This window comes from Cuculus canorus, chromosome Z, assembly GCF_017976375.1.
Source record: "Cuculus canorus isolate bCucCan1 chromosome Z, bCucCan1.pri, whole genome shotgun sequence".
Lineage (NCBI taxonomy): Eukaryota > Metazoa > Chordata > Aves > Cuculiformes > Cuculidae > Cuculus > Cuculus canorus.
Genome location: NC_071441.1, coordinates 38854828 through 38869842, shown reverse-complemented (window position 1 = coordinate 38869842; position 15015 = coordinate 38854828). Strand labels below are relative to the sequence as shown.

The 15015-nt window shown below is 43.3% G+C and overlaps 1 protein-coding gene across 2 annotated transcripts in view; it reads left to right on the top strand.

Moving 5' to 3' along the window:
* The window catches only part of DAPK1 (death associated protein kinase 1), a 96146-nt gene that overhangs the window by 21624 nt on the left and 59507 nt on the right, over positions 1-15015 (top strand). The window contains exon 1 of one of the 2 annotated variants that reach the window (XM_054054153.1): positions 423-441. The exons of the other annotated variant lie outside the window; for it this stretch is intronic. The gene's annotated coding sequence lies outside the window, so the exon portion shown is untranslated. Of the gene's footprint in view, positions 1-422; positions 442-15015 lie in introns of those variants that run through there. 2 annotated transcript variants of the gene reach the window in all.

Below are 15015 nucleotides of genomic sequence, written 5' to 3'. Positions count from 1 at the left end.
TTGTCCTACCCTAGTGGTGGTGTCTGAAGTGTGTTTCTCCTGCCAGTCGTGGGGCAGATGGGGAAAAAAGTTTCAGCATTATAGCATGAAAAATCATGTAAGGCCATGAAAAGAGTGACTGTTTTTGTGGTGATCTGGTTTCCACGTGATTGTGGGTTTTCTGTAGCATCAGAAGAGAGCAGTGTCCCTTGTGGTCAGTGTAATTCTAGTACCCCCTGTACTTGCAGTCAGGAGAAAGCTGTGTTTATGCTTAGCTAGTGCTAGCATCTACAGCCCATTCAGCAGAGATCACATTGTCTTTCATGTGGGTGCTGCTTCAAATCATTCTGCCATCTAGTTTCATCTTATCGTCACGTGCCCATCTCTGATAAACCATCTTCTTTTAACAGCGTGGTGTGCAGGGGTGTGCGACGGGCGAGGGAAGCAAGTGGACGACTCAGTGTGAGTGATAAAGCAAGCTTCGACTTTATTCAAAATCAACCCGGATTATATATCTTAACATTCAAAAGATGCTTTGTTATGGCCTCTACATGATTAGTTACTAAAACTATTTGTCCTGTTGATTCATTGTTGCTATGCTGTTACTTTCGAGCTCTGTTTATCTTCTTGCAGTTACATTGCAGTTACAGTTGGGTTCAGTGTTCCATCCTGTTTCCTTGAGAAAAATCCGCTTGTCCCTTAGAAGTTTCTTCTTAGAGGTTCCTCCTTGCATGCTTACTGTTCTTTCAGTCCATACCCACACTCAGAGTTTAACGAAGTTTCCATTTATACAATACGTGTCTCACAAAGCTTTTCCATTGAATCATGTCCTTGTTCATTTAACCATTCCTCAATCCATTTCTCAACATTCTCGTGTCCTTGTTCACTTAACCATTTCCCAGCAGAGGTGTTTACAGCTGTACAGTAATTTTTCTTTTTCTCATCTATTGCATGACATCTTCCCAAAGGCTGTGTATTTTTGAGGAACTTTTGTTGGGAGGATTTCCTACTTACTGTGAAGGCAGTTTATATCTACATCCCTGACAAAGGTTGTGTGTGGCTGCTTGCAGCAATGCCTGTACTTAATCTATTCACTACATAGTGGAAGTCTGAACCCACACACCCATCAATATTTCAGCTTGTATACTCAAATGTTCTTTGAGACTAGGCTTGAGATAAACTTCCTGATGCTGAAGCATTTTTTAATTTCTGAGCTTTGAGAAAGCTTTCAAAAAGAATAATAAATATCTCAACTGTCTCCTAGTGAGGTAATTGAGAATGATGGTGAATTTAAGCCTTAGAGATGTTATAAAAGAGCTAAGACTCACCGATGTTTCTTTTGTTCTTACCAAGATGATGAAAAATAATTCAGAAGCCTTTGTGACTCTTCGGGTGTGCCTACAGTTCCAGACAGAAAGATGTTTGGCAATTCACTACTCCATTTGTCATATTTCCATGTCAAGCCTACAATCTGACTTTTGACTGCCAGCGCCGCAGTAGTTACTGTGCTATGGCAGCTGAGCTTTGCTCTCTTTCCCTGTCGTCACCAACACACTATCACTTCAGTGATGTTTCTGCCAGCTAGATACTCAGAGTAACACCTGTGCAAGCTTGTTTATTGCTAGAGAAATTTCAGTGGTGTCACTCTAGGAATAGGAAGGGAGCTGTCCTTATTTGGTGACCTAGTGCTTTTCATCTTCTGGCAATCCTTTTTATGTTTGTTTGGTTTTGCTGAAACTTGTTTCTGAACAAGTTTTCTTTTCTGAAACTTGTTTTCCTTCTGGCACACTGTTGGTCTTCAGCCATGGGAAAGCTGTGAGACCAGAGTGGATCTTACTGTGAATATGAGAGAAACACATGACCTATGAGGGAAGAGGGAATTCCACACATGACTGTAGCTCAGCAGGTGCAAACCTGGGTGCCACCATGTTTTCTGGACTGGCTATGAAGTCCATAAGTGGCTTTCTTTAATGTTTTTGTGACTGCATATGGTTGCTGACAGCTGGTCAGAGTCGACGTTCACTGGAACAGGTAGCCAAGGGAAGTTGTGGACGCCTCATCTCTGAACGTGTTTAAGGCCAGGTTGGATGGGGCCTTGGGCAGCCTGATTTAGTGGGATGTCCCTGCCCATGGCAGGGGGGTTGGAACTAGATGATCTTTAAGGTCCCTTCGAATCCTTAACTGTGCTGTGATTCTGTGATTCTACCCCACAGCTTGCCATGATAAAACAATCTTTCTGGAAATCACAGACGGTCCATCCAGAATGCTGTTTGCACACCAGCACACTTGTATTCTTCCTGACATATTTTGAGGCAGGTGAGGACAGTGGAACAAACCAGGACATTCTGGGGACCCAGGCTTGCTTTTTGGCCAAATGGGGTTTGGGTTTTGGCCCCATGCCTGTGGAACTATATGGCTTGGTCACATTCCTCCATGCGTGACAGCCTCTCTGTGGTTTCTCTGGCAGGAGGGACTGATTTGGAGGCGGTACTGAGCTCATCTGCACATCGCCTTAGGACTTCCAGCTCTGACAGGGGCGATGCTGACTCCACCAGCTCTTGATAGCTGGAAAAGGGCAACATTTTCTGTCACCTTGCCTTTTGAACTTGGAGAAGTTGCCTGAGCAGCAAAAATATTTCAAGAAATGCTGTGGAGTGGAAGGATAGCAGGACTTTGGTTTGAAAGGGACAGTTTTGAACACTAAGCTATTGAGAAGCAGAAACAAAGTGAGCTTGAGGAAGTTGCTGAGACACCATGAATAGGGTAGGAACCATTCTACAAAACGCTGGGCTATCCCCTGGCCGCACAGAACTGTGTTCGAGTGCTGACCTCCTAGGGAGCAGCCACTGCTGTCTTCTGTGGCTGGATATGAGACCTTTACAGTAGGTGAAACAAGGAAATGCTGCTTACCAGACTGCCTTTGGCAGCATAGGTTTTCTTACAGGGTACAGTAAGTCCTCTTTAAAAGACTTCTTTCCCCGGAATAAAAAAGGAGAATTAAAATTTGTTTTACTTCATCAAACTGTTCTGCAAGGTCATTTGTGGCGAATGCACTGCCACAGTGATCTCTTGCTCTCTTGTAGTTCCTCATTGATCTTCTTGCCCTGCATAAAGAATCAAGAGACACCCCCACCTTCAGAGTGATTTTTCTTTGTCTGATACTTTAACATGAAAAATAACAAAATGAAGTTTGACGCTAGTGGAGAGCAGGTTGTGCTGCCCTCCTGAGACAATTTGTATCCAGCTGAAAAGCTGATGGCTTCCATAGGAAAGGTAGGTGGCTTATCATTTCACTGGCATGGACTGTCTGTGGAAAGCCATCTAGAGGCATATGGTCATCCAATGTAATGGGTTTTGGTAGAGATTCATGCCACTGTGAAAGAAACAATAGCAGACCCTGCTAAGAGAAAATGTGCTCCAGATAACGCTTCAAGGAGATGTAGCTCATGCAGATGAATGCTTCCTTATGACACAAAAAGGAATGAAATGCATAAATGGAATTTGTTTTCTTGAGGCCAAAACAAAATGTCTCTGCAAACTGGATCTGTAACAAAAAAAGCAATAATTAGCTATAGCCCTGCTTGCACTACTGGGGCTTGAGTAATTTCTGTCTGTTTCATGGAGTCATAGAATGGTTTGGGTTGGAAGGGACCTTAAAGGCTATCCAGTTCCAATCCCCCTGCCATGGGCAGGGACACCTCCCAAACCAGGCTAGGCTGCTCAAGGCCCCATCCAACCTGGCCTCGAACACTTCCAAGGAGGGGTCACTCACAACTTCCCTGGGCAACCTGTGCCAGTGCCTCACCACCCTCAGCATGAAAAAGTTCTTCCTGATGTCTAAGCTGAATCTTTTCCCTTCCAATTTAAAGACATTTCCCCCTAATCCTATCACTACATGCCCTTGTACAAAGTCCCTCCCCAGCTTTCCTATAGGCCTGTTTCAGGTACTGGAAAGCCACCACGATGTCTCCTCGGAGCCTTCTCTTCTCCAGGCTGAACAACCCGAACTCTGTCAGCCTGTCCTCATATGGGAGGTGCTCCATTCCTTTGATCACCTTTGTGGCCCTCCTCTGGACCTGTTCCAACAGTTCTGTATGTTCACAATACTCCGTGTGGGTTCTCATGGCAGCAGAGTAAAGGGGCAGAATCCCCTCCCTCGACCTGCTGGTAACGCTTCTTTTGGTGCAGTGGAGAGTATGGTTGGCCTTCGAGGCTGCAAGTGCGTATTGCCGGCTCATGTCAAGCTTCTCATCAACCAGTTCCCTAAGTCCTTCTCAGGGCTGCTCGCAATCCTGTCGTCACCCATCCTGTATTGAAGCTGCAGATTGCCCTGACCCAGGTGTAGGACCTTGCACTTGGCCTTGTTGAACTTCATGAGATTCACCCAAGCTCCCTTCTCCAGCTTGTCCAAGTCCCTCTCGATGACATCCTGTCCATCTGGTGTGGCAACTGCACCACTCAGCTTGGTGTCATCTACAGACTTGCTAGGGCTGCACTTGATCTTGCTGTCTATATTACCAATGAAGGTATTAAGCACTGGTCCCAATACATATCCCTGAGAGATACCACTTGTCACGAATGTCCGTCTAGTCATTGAGCCATTGACCACTACGCTCTGTATGCAATCATCCGACCAATTGCTTATTGAACAGACAGTCCACTCATCAAATCTATATGTCTCCAGTTGAGAGAGAGGGATGTTGTGGGGTACCGTGTCAAAGGCTTTACAGAAATCCAGATAAATTACATCCATTGCTTTTGTTGTCTCCGCTGATGTGGTCACACTGTCATGGAAAACCCCTGGGCTGGTCAGGCAGGATTTGCACTTGGTGAAGCCATGCTGTCGGTCTCAAATCACCTCTTTGTCCTCAGTGTACTTTAGCTTATCTTCTAGGAGGATCTGTTCCATGATCTTCCCAGGCACAGAGGTGAGGCTGACAGGTTGGTAGTTCTCAGAGTCATCTTTTCAACACTTCTTAAGAATGGGCACAATGTTGCCCTTCTTCCAGTCACCAGGGTCTTCTCCTGACTGCGGTGACTTTTCAGATATCATGGAGAATAGCTTGGTAACCACATCAGCCAGTTCCTTCAGGACTTTTCAGCTGAGTCTCATCAGGTCCCATAGATTTATGTTCAGGTTCCTCAGGTGGTCATGAACCTGTTCCTCCCCTACAGTGGGAGGGGCTTTATGCCCCTGACCCTCATCTTGTTTCCATTGACCCAGAAAGGATGGGGAGAGCAGTTGGCAGTGAAGGCTGAGGCAAAAAAGTTGTTGAGTACTTCAGCCTTCTCCTCATCTGTTGATACAAGGTTGCCGTTTTCATTCATCAGGGCGGTACACTTTCTTTAACCTTCCTTTTCTGGTTGACATACCTGCAGAAGCCCTTCTTGTTATTCTTTGCTTCCCTTACCAAGTTCATCTCCAGCTGTGCTGTGGCCTTCCTGACCCCATGCCTACAAAGCCGGGCAGCGTCCCTATACTCTTCCCAGGTTCCCTGTGCAGATCACTCTTGCTCTTCAATTTGGCTGACAGGTCTGGACTCAGCCACGCTGGTCTCTTCCTTTCCCTGACTGATTTCTTGCATCTGGGGATGGAGCTTTCTTGCTCTCTATGGAAAGCCACCTTAAATATTTGCCAGCTCTGTTCTGCTCCCATATCGCCGAGGACTGTTTCTTTAAGGAATACACCTTTGTCAAGAAGGAAATAAATGGAAGGGAATTTTGGGAATTAGAGCTATTTAATATTTGAAGTCTTACTTGAAAAGTCGAAGTCGAAGTATGTTCTGGTTGGTGCAGTGAAATGCTTTGGGATTGTTATTTATTTCTGCGTGCAAAAATATTGTGTAATTAAAGCAAATATATCTTCCTTGTAGGCAAGTTGTTTTTTGTTTCTGTAATACAGAAGCATCTCATCAAAACTTCCCTAAGAGCTTTGATGCACAGGTAAAATTAACCCAAAACCCTTCGTTACCCTTCCAGTGTGTCACAAGTACTCCTCCCGAAGCCTCTGAAATCTATTACATAAAGAGTTAATGCTTTTAGGAAGTGAATTTCTTCTGTTATTTTTGAGGAAGTCATCACAGCAAAGAGGGTGCATTAAAATACCTCCTGAAGGGTGGAGGGGGAAGTGGTGTGCAGAGAAAGCTTATTGGAAATACTGAAATGCTGCTGGGCAACTGCTGCTTCTTTTTTCCAGGGCCCTGCCCATTTTCAGTTGGAATGCATGGAAGTCTTAAGTAGATAGAAGATGAGGAACTGAATCTAGGGAGCATATTGTTGGTAGCAGCATTGGGGGAATAGAACAAATCCCCTGCTTGCTCTTTCATAACTCTGTGGAGCAGAGCACAACCACGGGATGGACTTGGATACTCTTCTCTGTAGGGGTACTACCATTTCGTTTGCCCACTCTAACTAGAGAATTCCAGCCTTCTGGAAGAATATTCTTGCTGAAGCTCCAATTACAAAATAATTTGTGTATTCAAAAAATCAGTGGCTGTTTTTAGAGCTGTGTTGAGTCATGCTTCATCCTTTAACCAAGTGCCCCCAAGTTATCCCACTTGTTTTATCTGTAGTGTAATACTGCCTATCTGTGATTATAAAGCAAGAGAGTGGAGGGGTCAAGGACAGGTTGTGTGTGACAATTTCCATTTCTGCAGTGCAAAAGTGTACAGAAGTGCGCTTTGATGAAGACCATAATTTAAAAAATATTTCCTGTAGTTTGTGCACTCTTTTACTGACAGCCCTTGTAACAGGTGAGAATGTATTTCAGTTGCAGCGTGCAGTGACTGTTATGGTGATGTTTATGTGATTGCATTTTAATTCTAATGTCTAACTCTTAATCTGAGTAGAAGGAGCTGCAGCACTGAAAGCTGGAGTTGATGCATGTGCATCTTTTGGAGACTGGATGAATTATTATAGAAAGTCAAACTTTCAATGCAAGGTTAGAGATTATAAATACACAACTGTTTTGAATGATGGGTCTCTTGGCATTGTGCGAGTCAAAACTAAACTTAGAAAAAGGCTTTCTGTTTTGGCACAGAAGCTGAACTCTTTTGAGTAATGCTGATAGAAGCTTGGAACTCCTTGTTTGTTTTGTTTCTTTCCTTCTTTTTAAGGGGTATAAAGTCTCACTGTTGATATTCATTAAGCATATTGCTTGTATTAATGAAAATGTAGATGTTTGTTTTGTTTCTTTCCTTCTTTTTAAGGGGTATAAAGTCTCACTGTTGATATTCATTAAGCATATTGCTTGTATTAATGAAAATGTAGATGTTGCTTACAACAGTTCCTGACCTTTCCTTCAGTGTACTAGTTTTCAAAGCTTTCATAAGAATCGTCCATGTACGTGTGTGGATAATGGACTGCTTCAAAATACTGACTGTTCAAGTCAAAAACTGAGATGTTGTTGGGTCAAAGCTCACTGGGGAGAGTTTCTGTGCACAATATCCACTTGCAGAGTGCAGCTGGAGTAGAGGAGGCATGCTGTGCCTGCAGAACATCAGAGAAAGAGCTGATGCTTTGGATGGATGTCTGGCTGCACCCATGCTGCCTTGCAGTGCAATCTTATCCACAGTCTTGCTCTGCATAAGCAAGCTGCTCTTTCTAGCAAATTTAAGCTTGGGTTAAATACACAGGAGGTTAATCTTTCGGTGAAAATAAGACACCAGTTGCCACGCAAGGAACTTGGCCCTTAAGTAGGTTGTATTAATACTGGAAGTATGAAAGTCTGAATCCCAGATCATGCGATCTAGGCTAGTTCTAGATGTTGCTGAGTACTGCTGTCTCCAGAGTTTCTTGTGTTCGTATGACCTTAAATCTGAATCACTGCATATTCCCTAGCCTTTCTTAAGGCATGGTAATTTTTCTACCTACGTTGAGTAAAATAGAGATTTAGAGCATTTGGAAATATATGCATTTTTAATAGTGAGTTGGTTTTTGTTTAAAGTATGAAGCTAGAACATTAGGATATCTCTAGAAATGACTTAGTCCGTTTCTCTGCTTCAAGAGATCAACACAGCTGCCTGAAAGTATAGAAAAATGTTTGTGTTTTCCTCTGTGTAGCAGCACTAACACTGAAAAATGAGGCTTGTAATGCTCTTGTCTTAATGTAATGCTTATTACTGGCTTTCTAATGATGGGTCAAAGTACTTACAGGCAGAAAGCGTGTTAAAAACTGTGCAAGGAAAAATAGATTTTGTTTGAGAGGAAGTGGATAAAGTTAAGAATCTAGGACACAAATGTAAGGGATTCCAAAGGATGGTGGTGATTTTGTTATTTTATTTCAGACAATTAAAGAGAACCAATGGATGAATAAATAAAATGGTAATGGACCTATTTCTTCTTAATCTGATACAAGTTTTTTAATTCTCAGTGATATGCTGTTATTTCTCATTTTTAGGTTCTGAAAAAGTTGGGCCAAGACTTCACATTTTCCTCTCTTCTGAAATTCCATGTAGAAGTCTTAACTGGAACCCTCATTCTTGTTCCACAAGGAGCACTCATGTGAATAAAATGCACGCTTAACCTGAGCCTGTGTAATTATTCAGCAGTCATGCTCCAAATTGCTGTCTCTTTAGTGCTGTACAACAGCACTTTCAAATCGTATCAAAGGAAAAGAACACTGTGTTTTTAATGAAAGAAGCAATGTGGCTGGTTTTGGCACCAGTGGTTTTTTATCCATTACTTTCACAAGTACCCTGTGATTGCTGTTGTAGCAGGGAGACCTGAAACAAAATATTTCCTTGTTAGACAAAACTGATACCTAGGTAACAAAGAGCGCTGATCTTTAGTTCAATGTGTTTCAACACTTTTATATTTCAGCATAAAAATGCATAGATTGAGTCATACGCTCTGTTTTCCCCAGAAGGAAGGGAGCTGTAGAGTGTTCTGTTGCATTAGAGAGTTCTGAGGGTTTGAGTAGAAATGGTTAAAAAAAAAGTTAGTCACTGTCTTCTCCCTCCCCCCCAGCTATGGGATCTGTACTGCAGCACTCAGGTTGGAGAGCATATGAATGCCCCAGCACTTTATGTCTTTTGAGTAACTTTTAAAAGATATTTAGATGCTGTAAGTTAGAGCTATACACAGTAAAAGCCAAAGAAAAATTACTTTGCTGGGGTTTGGATAATTGTTCCATTTAGTTCAATTATGGTGAGACTGTTCATGCCAATACCTAGAATAATTGGGAATGGGAGAGAAGGGAGGTCAAAAATGTAAAACAAACCTGTACAAATTATGTTTACATCTTTGGAAGAATAGTGGATTGGAATTAGAAGAGAGATGTGAAACTTCATGCATAAAATTCCTGGAAGTGAAACTTCTTGGCAAATACAAGAACTTCAGATGGTTTGTTGTTTAAATGAGGCACTAAAATGGACTGGCTGGGGCCCAAAAAGCAAGTGGATAGGTAAATGTCCAAGATTTTCCTACTGAAATACCATTGCCTAAGGAACAGAGGGGCTTTTTTTATGCATGGGAGATGGGGAGGAGGGGGGAATGCGGAGGTGCTGAGGGGGAGGCAGATATTTTGTGTATTGATGCTGGTTATGCAGCAAGATTTGTAGATTAATCCTTTTGCCAGTGCTGCATATTGATGGGTAACCACATGATGTGCCATCTGCCACTTAGCTGTAAGTTGAATTTAGACTTTGTGCACGTATGTTTTTATTTATTGCTTAAATCAGTTGTAACAAGTCTTATTCAGCTATCTAAATGAAAGAGTAAATACCTTCAAAATTAGTAGATTTGTATTTTTTAACATGAGGTACACAGAAGCTTTAAATTACAAATTTAAAATTTACTATTTATTCCTTTATTTAGATAACGGTAAAGAATTTAAGACTGTGTTTTGAACATTTTATGAATCCACCTGTTTCATACATCCTTAGTTGAGAACTTAATAGTTTCTGATTAATTGTTTCTCTCTATGTAATAAATATCCTTTACTGAGTGTTTAAGGTGCTGGGAAGGTGTGAATGCCATATTTGGCGTGCAGCACTGTAATCCAAAACAGAAGCGTACTTGTCATTGTTTGGGGTTTTTTCCAGGTGTTTTTCATTGACATTTTATTGTGAAAGTAAGCTAGCACAAGGTCGAAGGAAACCAAGTATTGTGCTCAGGATTTCATGTATGCAGCAAGAGGGTGATTTGGAGAAGGTCGTCTCTCCTAGGAGAAACTTTCTGGGCAGTACTGATTCATTGTTTTAATTGTGCCTCAGGAAGAGACCTGGGTACCTGGCCATTCCTCTGGACTCACGTGACTATTTAAGCACAGGGAAAAGCAGTAAAGAAAAGAGCAGGGTTGGAAGAAGCAAGAAGTAACTTGTAATGTTTTCCAAGCTTTGGACACCATGGCTTTAAATGCCTAGATGTGGCAAGGTGAACTCAAGAGTGTTGATGTTGGAGGTGAAAGCGAAGGTAATAAAAATCTAGAATTTAGCTGGCTTAGCAAGGACCATAAATACAGTGGGATGACAGTTGTGGGAATAACGAGGAGACCTTTCAATTATGTTAAAAGAGCACCCAAATGGGACAAACAGGGCTGAAGGTGGTCAACAGCAGAGATAAACAGCCTGTGGAACCAAGCAATTTATTTTAAAAATGGTGTTTCAAAACAGGTGAAAGGCAGACAAGCAGTGTTTCATTTATATTGGAAAACTTTGACTAAGAAAGACTACTGGCAATACAGCAAAATGAGCAATGCATGTTGCACAGTCTCATCACAGTTGCACAGTGGGCCACAGGGTGACAGCAAGCCTCATTTATCAGACATATTGTAAACAGGAAATCAATTCATGATTGGAGTGGGAGAAGGTAAAGGAAGATGAGTAGTAGGAGGTGCTATCCTCCAAACTTCCTTAAATCTTGGACTTGTCAGTTTTTTTCCCCTTGCCATTATTTCTAATCAGGAGGTGGAGTAAACTAATACAGAGGCAGCTGTATGTTTAAAGCAATACAAAACTTTATTCAACAGTTAAAGCAGATGCAGTGTGACATTTAACAGGTAGGAGGTATTTCCAGGAATCAAGTGCTGCCTCAAATAATGCTGTTGTTTTGTATGAAAAGAGAAATTTGACCCAGCAAAATAGTTTGACTTTTGTGTGAATGTTTACATCTTTTAAATCATCCATTAGTACTAAGCCTTACAAATTTACATAAAATTTTGTATGAAGTTCTTCTCTATCATGTCTCGATCATAAAGTAATGGCTTCATGTGTGGATTTTTTCAGTTATTTTGCTTCTGAATTGTATGAATCCCTCTTTTATTTGCTATGAAAAAGGAAACTGTTATTTTTAATGCCATGACAAATTTGAAGACAGCCTGGGAAAATGGAACTTAAATTTTCACAGTTATCTAAATTCAAGGACATTGAGTCATGGCAAATTTTTCTTTCCCTTAAAAAGGTGGAAAATGAACTAATATGTTAAGCTGATTTAAGGCTAATATATAGAATCATAGAATGTTCTGGTTTGGGAGGGAAACACAAGGGTCATCGAGTCCAACTCCTGCCCCTGCATAGGACAACCCCAACATTTGCCTGTGTCTGAGGGCATTGTCCAAATGCTTCTTCAGTACTGTTAGGCTTGGTGCCATGACTGCTTTCCTTGGGAGCCTGTTCCAGCTCTCTACCACCTTCTAGGTGAAGATCCTGTTCATGATATCCAACCTAAGTCTCCTCTGGCACATCTTGCTGCCATTCCCTCGGATCCTGTCATGGGTTGCCAGACAGAAGAGATCAGCGTCTGCTCCTCCTCCTCCCCTTGTGAGGAGGCAGTAAATTTTGATGCAGTATCCCCTCAGTCTCCTCTGAGCAGGAGAGACTTTAGCTGCTTCTCATATGGTTTCTCCTCCAAACCCTTCACCAACTTTGTGGCCCTCCTCTGGACACCCTCCAGTAGCTTTATGTCCTTTTTATACTGTGACATCCAAGACGGCACATAGTACTTGAGATAGGGCTGCACCAGTGCAAAGTAGAGTGGGGCAATCACCTCCCTCGACCAGCTAGCAATCCCATGCTTGATGCACTCGAGGATGCAGATGGCCTTCTTGGCTGCCAGGGCATGCTGTTGGCTCATGTTCAATTTGCTGTCAACCAGAACCCCCAAATCCCTTTCTGCAGGGCTGCTCTCCAGCCTCTAGCTCCGCAGTCTGCACATGCATCCACGGTTGCCGTGTTCCAGGTGCAAAACCTAGCACTTGCCCTTGCTAAGCTTCGTGCAGCAGGTGATTGCCCACCTCTAATTCATCCAGATCCCTATGCAGGGCCTCCCTTCCCTCAGGAGTGTCAGCAGCTCCCCCCAGTTTCATGTCATTTGTAAACTTAGTAAACCTTGAAGGCCTGCATCTTTTTAATGAGGAGTTAAAATTTTGAGTCCTGGCCCTAAGATGGATCTCTGCAGAACCGCACTAGTAATTGGTGGTCAGCTCGACGTAACAACATTTACAATGACCTTTTAGGCCCGGCCTGTCGGGCAATAGCCCACCCATTGCATCAAGTGTTTATACAGCTGAATGCTAGACATTTTGTTTGGGAGGATACTGTGAGAGACAGTATTGAAGGCTTTACTGAAATCCAGAAAGCTGACGTCAGCTGGCTTCCCTTGGCCTAGGTCACTAGGTGGGTGACGTGGTCATAGAAAGAAATGAAGTTGTTTAGCAGGACCTTCCCCTTATGAACCCATACTGGCCAAAGACCAATGACCGTGTTGTCTTTTAGGTATATTTGAATAGCTCCCAGATTAATCTTCTGCATAATCTTACCAGGCACTGAAGTGAGACTAGCAGGCCTGTAGTTAACCGGGGTCATCCCTACTCCCCTTCTTGAAGATTGTGACATTTGCCAACTTCCAGTCAACTGGTATCTATCCAGATACCCTAGAATATTGAAAAATCGTTGAGAGAGGTCTCACTATGACATCAAAGAGTTCTTTTAAGTACCTTCGAGTGAATCCCATCAGACCCTATCAACTTACAGGTATCTAGCTGGCACAGCCTCACAAGTTCAGGGTTGACTGGGAGTTTAACATTTGCACAGTCATGGTTCTCTGGCCCAGGGCTCTAGGGGTGCCCGAGCCCATGATCAGTGTTGAAGACTGAGGCAAATAAAGCATTAAATGTCTCTGCTTTGCCTATATCTGTTTGTGAGATGTCCATGCTTATCAAGTAGTGTGCCAATATTATTTCTGAACTGCCTTTTGCTATTAACATATTTTAATAAGCTCTTTTTATTGTCCTTCACAATGCTGGCCAGCTTCAACTCTAATTGGGTTTTGGCTGCACGAATTTCTGCCCTACGGTGGCAAACAGCATCTCTGTAGTCTTCCCATATCACCTGTCCTTGCTTCCACTAGCCATACACGTTCATTTTATGCCTTAGTTCCAGAAGAATGTTCCTGCCCAGTGAGGCCAGCCTTCTGCCTTGCCTGCTTGACTTCCAGCATTTTGGAATCCTGCCTGATCCTGTGCTCTTATGAGGTGGGGACCAGCACAGATGGACCTCAGCACCCTCAAAAGTTTTTTTCCCAGAGGACCTTTCTAAGTAGTTCCCTGAGCAACCTGAAGTCTGCTTTCCTTGTATTCAGAGTTGAGGTCTTATTGACAGTTTTTCTCCTATTACCATAGGTTCTAAACTTCACTGCTTCGTGGTCACTGTGGCCAAGGCAGCTTCCAATCACCACTTCACTCACAAGACTCTCTCTGTTAACTAGCAACAAATTGAGGAAGACGCCTTTTCTGGTCGGTTCCCTCAGCACCCATACCATGAAATTATCGGCCAGAATCTTCTGGACGTGTTTATACCAGATGTGTGGTACTCCCAGTTGATACCCGGCAAATTGAAGTCCCCTATGAGGACAAGGGCAGATGATTTGGAGGCACCCCTTAGAAAATGACTCATCAGTGTCATCATCCTGGTTGGGTGTCCTATAGCAGATGCCTGTGATGATATCCATTTTAGTTGTCTGTCCCTTAATCATCATTCAGAGGCTCTCAACTATGCTATCACCAACTGCAAGCTCCATGCATTCCAGCCCTTGCACTACATACAGTGCCACCCCCACCCCCCACCCCGGCCTCATCTGCCCTGTCTGTCCCACCCTGTAACCATCCATCATGGCACACCAATTACAAGACTCAACCCACCAGTTTTCACCTATGCCCATAATGTCATATCTCTGGGACTGGGCCAAGGCTTCCAGCCTCTCTTGCCTGTTCCTCATACTGTATGCATTTGCGTAGAAGCACTTCAAGAGTGGTTCATTGTGCCCATCACCTCATGGAGCAGTCTTACTAGGATGCAGCTCCTCTGACTTTGGTGTGCCTTCCCATTGCTCATCCCTGACTAGCCTGCTATTGCCCCTTTACCCCTTCAGATCTAGTTTAAAGCCCTGTCAGTCAGCCCTGCTATCTGTTGAGCAAAAACCCTTTACACCTTCTGTGAGAGGTGCGTGCCATCTGACTCCAGTAGACCTGGTGATGAATAGACCGGCCCATGGTTAAAAAAACCCGAAGTTCTGCCAATGACACCAGCCTTGGGACCCCATGTTGACCAACTGGGCCTGCCTGCTCCGTTCAGTGTTCTTCTCTGCTTACTGAAAGAACTGTAGTAAACACTACCTGTGCTCCTGATCCTTTAACCAGCTGTCCCAAGGCTTGGAAATCCCTTTTGATTGCTTTTGTACTCTTTGCTATCTCTTCAATGCTGACGTGAAAAACCACTGGTGGATGATAGTCTGAGGACTTCAGCAGACTAGGGAATTTTCTACTAGTATCTCCTACCCTGGCCGCAGGAAGGCAGCAGACTTCCCTGTGTGTTGGGTCCAGTCAGCATATCAAACCCTCCATTCCTCTCAGAAGGGAGTTGCCTATGACAACTGCCTTCTCTTTGTCTTTATATGAGCGGTAGTGATGCAGGGAGTAGGCTGCCTAGATGACCTCTCCATCCCAGAAGAACCTATGCCCACATCATTGATATGGGCACACAGAATCATAGAATGTCCATATTCATTGTCTTCAATTTGGCTGTCCAATTCCAGGGCCTC